The sequence below is a fragment of the Manis javanica genome, chromosome 3, assembly GCF_040802235.1.
Source record: "Manis javanica isolate MJ-LG chromosome 3, MJ_LKY, whole genome shotgun sequence".
NCBI classification, from domain to species: Eukaryota; Metazoa; Chordata; class Mammalia; order Pholidota; family Manidae; genus Manis; species Manis javanica.
Window position 1 is genome coordinate 202,214,998 of NC_133158.1, and position 6,302 is coordinate 202,221,299.

Consider the following 6,302-nt stretch of genomic DNA (forward strand, 5'->3'; position numbering starts at 1 on the left):
TGGCGTAGACGGGAGGGGCGTGCCCCACGCGGGACCCAAGCTGAGTGTCGCGATCCCTGCTTGGACTTCCCTAGTCCTCTGGGCTCCCGCGGTGTGCTCTCGGTTGCGCTCTTGGTCGGAGACTCGGGCATCGCAGGATGCTTTCCAAGTCCAAGAAATAATGTTTGGTGGCTACTTGCCTCTGTTTAAAGCATGAACTCTTTTTTGGTCGTGCTTAGTTTCGTCCGCAGAGGTCCGCCGCACCCAGGGCTCCCCGCCGGAAACGCCGCCCGCGGGGCGCGGACGGGACAGATTCCGATTTCCGCGGCGTGTTTACATATTGAATATACATAGTGAATTCCGCTACCCCTTCACATTGATTCATACATTGGTAATATCATGCCACAATTGCTCTGTGTGTGTTGTGTGCACGCGGGACTGTTAACACACAACTTTTAAACTGAATCATTTGAAAGTAGGTTAACATTGTGAAACTTCATTCCTAGGTACTTCACTGACTGAAAGTAAGAACAATTTCCTGCTTAAAGCACAATATCTCTATCGTACCCAAGAAAACTTACAGGAATTCCATATTGCTTATATAATCAACCCATAGCAAAATTTTCCAAATTGTACACCAAATGTCTTTGGTAGCTGTTTCTTTTTTAATATCCAAGATTCAAACAAGCTTGACACATTGCATTTATTATGTAAAGACGTATTTTAACAAGTATAGTATACTGGTTAAAACCAGGGCTCGAATTGGTCATGAAATTTTGAATTCTGCATATTACTTAGTGTGTGATCTTGGGCACCTTATTTAAGTATTCTAGGACTCAGTTTCCTCATCTGTAAAAATGGAACTGTTACTAGTTAACAATTACAGAGATTTTTGATTAAATGAAGTAATTTGTGTAATGCTCTTGGTGCAGTGTTTATTTACTTAAGCACTCAGCAAATTTTTGTCTGCCAGATGCAGTGAATCATTAACATACAGTATAACTGTTTTAACAATACATTAAAATATTACACTGTTCAAATTGTTCAACAAGTCTTTTTTTCAGAGGTTGAAATTTTTCGAAATAAAAAAGGTGGAGGGAAAATGATGATTGTGTACTTGGTGGGCTAAAAGGTTTGTTGCTACATTTGCGTAGAAATAATCTGTGATTACTTTGTATAGGCCAGAAGGGAACAATGGTGTTAGGAAATAGAATTCTGAACTTTGCAAGGTTCGATAGAAGCGAGTTGGTGAGGGATTGAGGTTGCCAGCCCCGGTGATGTGCTTCAGTAGGAGGCCTTGACTTCCAGGGATTAGAATGGGTGAGAGAAAAAGGTGCTCTATGGAAAGGTAAGGGTGAATATTTAGAAGGAAGAAGACCTGTCTTTGCCTTACTATTATTTAGGCCTAGTCACGCAAGTTTACGTGCTATGATGTATTTACTATGCCCAGCTCAAAAGTTAGAAATAAAGAATATGTAACTGCCACTAAAAGTCACTAATATTCATATTCAGGGAATATAAGTAGAAACAATGAGTTAGGTGCAGGAATACACGTCTGTGGAACTCTGTCCAAAATATACCCCCTAAAAGGAATTTTTATAGAAGTCAGGCCCAGATGACATATATGGTGAATGAAAACTTAGTCATCATCAGGAAAAATGATTAAAATCTTATGTCCATATAATGCTTTAGTAATAATCAAAGCAATTAAAATAAGCAAAGCCCTGTAAATAAATTACATTTATAAAGGTGTCTGACACTCACTTTTGCATGACTGAAATATTTTTAGTGAAAATTCTTGCATCTGTTTGCCAATGAAGAAGAAGAGGAGATGTAGATAACTTGTTTTCCCTGCAAACAGTTCACCTTAGACGATTTGGGTCTGAAGCTCCATTGTTCTGTAAGTGTTGTCACTATCAATATTATTCCAAGAACAGTGCTTAGTTCAATCACAGATATTAAAATGTTAATAGTATTTCACTGTTTTTCCCCCACCACAATAAAAATGTGTCCTTCATTCACTTTGTAATGTTATAAATATAACCTCCATTATTCAGCCTACCATACTTTGTGTCATGTATCATGCGAACAATAGTTGCTTAGTTAATATTGATTGATTGATTTTACAGTGGGATCTCTTTAGCTACTGATACTGATTTTAAGTTGCCCTTTAAATCAAATTTTAGATTGAATTGATCTTAGCTAGACTTTTCTACAATTCTCTGAAGCTTCCCTGAACCTCGGTCAGAAATGCATATATCCCAAACTCTGGCTTTTGGCAATGCTTTGTAGCTGAGTCTCTCTTAGATACCAGAGAGATGCTGCTGAAAATTTCCCTTTCAATGAAACAGACAGAAAAAGTAAGTCAACAGTTATTTTAGTATATCAAATTATTTTTGGTTTATATACTTTTCTAGAATTTGTTTTCTAGAAAGAAACTTAAAGATATTGTGAGCAGTTGGAAATGTTCTACAGTTTCATTTACTTGTCCCATAAGTTTTTGGGTCTTTCAGAGTTCCATCTACTACAAATAGAATCCAGTTGTAACCAAACACTTCAAATTTGGATGAAAAATCTATTAGAGGTCCTCAGAACCTGTGAAATTTCAGACTTGTTATCCAGCACCAACTCCCACATTATTGATATGTATTCTCTTCAAGTCCCTGCCCCTGACATTTAAAAACACAGCTGCTTTTGAAAGCAGAAAAATTTTATTTTGGTTTCAAGGACTAATTCAGGAGTGGGAAAACAAATTTGTTAAAACTTCCAAAAATAATTTATCTTTGGATTGATAGCAAATATGTGAAATTTCAGTCCCAAAATAAAATTTCTCTGAAAGTTTTAGAAAACCATTTGCAGAAACTGTGGATGAAAATGAATTGCGTAACCTTCATGATGGTCAAGGATACTGCTTAGTAATTCTAGAGCTGATCTTCTCTCATCTCTTCTCACATTTGATTCTACTCTAAAGCTAAATACCAGGCTCTTGGAATACAGCCAAGTTAGTTTTCAGCATTTTCATGGGATTTTCTTATTTCAGAAATAACCAGAAGATGGAGCTATTGTGCATGACTGAAATATTTTGTTAAAATTCTTTCATTTGTTTACCTATAAGGAATAAGAGGAGATGGGAAGAACTTGCTTTTCTGCCAAACAGTTCACCTTCAGAAGATACGGGTCTGAAGCTCCATCTTTCTGTAAGTCTTGTCACTATCAATATCATTCCAAGTTCAGTGCTCCCTCCAACCACAGATATTAAAGTGGGTTTTTTACTCATGTCTTGAAGGTGTTCTGCAGTGAGTGATGTCTCATTAATTAATTCTAGAATTTAAGAAGTAAAATTTTTCCTTTAAAATACAATTTATAATTCTGTGGGCTGAGGTTTAAAATACATTTGAAAGTGTCCCCCAGTAACTTATAAAATAATTATATTGATTTTCCAATATTCGAAAAGTCTGTAACTTCAGAGTCTGAAATTGTTTAGACAAAGGTTAAATAAACTAGGACATGAGATTATTTATTATTTATAACACCTTTGTTAATATAAGAGATATAGATTTATTTTTAAAATAAGTGAAAATTAAGTTGCTTAGAGTATGAAAAAAAGGAAAAACAGAAGTTGAGAACAAATAATATGTAAATTTTTATGTGTGTTTGTGTGTGAGTGTGTGTGTGACTCGCCTCTCTGTAAGAAAGATCCTAGGTATTGGGTCTATGTAGACATGACAATTTATAAAGCACTTAACACATCTTAAAACAACATACTATTTTGGTCCTTACGACAATCCCTGAAGGTGGGGTTGTACAATATTATTATTTACATTTTACAGTTGATAAAACTGGTAAGAGAATCTAAATGACTTCCCCTAGATGACCTGTTAATAATAGACAAATCTGGAGTTTGGTTTCATGTTCAGCACTTACTTATTCACTTATTAATAAATATTTACTAACATCTTCCAATAGGGGACATTGGTAGGCATTACAAGAAACTAAAAAACCAGTAAGCCCTGTGTTCCTTTGCTTCTATTTCCTGCCTTCTGGCTGGTCTTCGTAAGTACTGGTCTCCGACATGCCCTTAAATTTTGTCTTTAGGCTTAACCTCTTCATGGACTGAGTAAATTATGCTCACAAGTTCCCATCAGGCCTCAGCTTTCTGCTAATTGTACTCTAATATAATAAGCTGGTATCAGACTAACTCTGTCAGCCTTTCCCCATCTCCAACTTTCTATCCTCGGAGCTGACTGTTGAAAAGGATCCCTTTCCTAGAGCAGGAGAAAAAACAGAAACTTTTGGAGAAAAGGGGATACTTCATTATGAATGAGTTGGATTTCGCAGAGAAAAGTGGAAAAGTGGGGATACTTGCAGTGAAGGGCCCAAACCAGAAGCCACAGCCTCCACGCTGAGCTGAGCAGGAGCTCCCAAATCTGGTTCTCCTTCAGTCTGAGTGGTAAGTAGGCTTCCTCCTCTTCCAGGCAACTCACTCTCCTGAGTCTGTCTGCACAAAAAGGACCTTGTCCTTTTCAACACGAACTTTATATTTCTTTCAGTATTCCCCAGTTGGATTATTTAGTGCATGATGTTGGGAAAATGAGCTAGCCATTTGGAAAAAAAATAAAGCTGGGTCATTCCCATATTTCTTAAGCCAAAATAAATTTCTAATGGTTCAAAGATTTAAACATACAAATAAATCAACAAAAGTTTTAGAAAAAAATTTTTAATGTAGCATTAAAGTAAAGAAAGAATTTCCATGCATGACCCCAAACCCAGAAGCACTAAAGAAAAAAAAATGCAATAAATTCGACTACATAAGAAGTTTGAAACTTTTACATGGGGAAAAAAAAGACAAGTTAAAATATAAATGCCAAATGCCAACACCTGGAAGCAACTTAAATATCCATTATTTGTGGAATAGTTAAATAAACTATGGTATCCATACTTAGAGTATTATCCAACAGTTAAAAGAATGAGCTCAGTCTATATATGTTAGCAAAAAAAAAAAAAAAAAAAACCTTCTAAGTGTGTTGCAGGTTGCAAAATAATGGTCATGCTGTAATTTTTTAAATGAAACAGGAATACACATATAATTCAAAACCCAAATATTTTGATATGCAAATATATGCTATGAAAGTATACATAACTAGAGAAAGTAGGCTAGTAAAAGAAAGGCATTCAAACTGAAAAACATAAAACTACTGCTATTCATAAAAGACATGATTTTATATTTAGAAAACCTTAAAAAATCCACAAAAACACTGTTAGAGCTAATAAACATATTCAACAGTTTCAGGATACAAAATCAACTCACAAAAACGGATTGCATTTCTATATATTACCACTGAACACTCCAAAAAAAGAGTAAGAAAATAATTCCATTTATGATAGCATCAAAAAGAACAAAATACTTTGGAAAAAATTTAACCAAGGAGGTGTTAAATTTATTTGTACACTGAATGCTAAAAAACATTGCTGAAAAAAAAAAGACCTCCATGTTCATGGATTGCAAGACTTCATATTGTTAAGATGACAATACTATCCCAAGTGATACACAAATTCAACTTAATCACCATGAAAATCCTAGCACATTTTTTTCAGAAGTGGAAAACCCATATGGAACTTCAAGGGACCCAGAATAGCCGAAATAATCTTGTAAAAGATGATCAATTCCTGATTTAAAATATTTCTGCAAAGCTATAGTAATCTAAATAATATAAAACCGATATCCCAAAAACAGGCCCATGCAACTATAATAGACTGATTTTCAACAAGAATGCCAAGATCATTCAGTGGGGGAAAGAATGGTCTCTTCAACACATTGTGCTGGGAAAACTGAATATTCCACGTTATATATAAAAATCACTCAAAATGAGTTAAAGATATAAACTTGAGAACTAAAACTATAAAAGTTAGAAGAAAATATACAAACAAGTCTGCAAGACCTTGGACTTGGCAATGGTTTTTTAAATATGACACCAAAAGCCCAGTCAACAAAAGGAAAAAATAGATAAATTGGACTTCATTAAAATTTAAAAATTCATGCATCATAAGATGCAATCAAGAAAGTGAAAAAACAACCTACAGGATGAGAAAATATTTAATATCAAGAATATATAAAGAACTCCTACAACTCAAAAACAATTAAAAATAAACCCAGTTGAAAAATGGGTGAAGGACTCAAACAGACATTTTTCCAAAGAAGATACATAAATGACCAATAAGCACATGGTAGGGAAATGCAAATCAAAACCACAATGAGATAGTGCTTCATTCCTACTAGAATGGCTATACTAGAAAAAAAATGAAAGAAATGTTGGTAATGATGT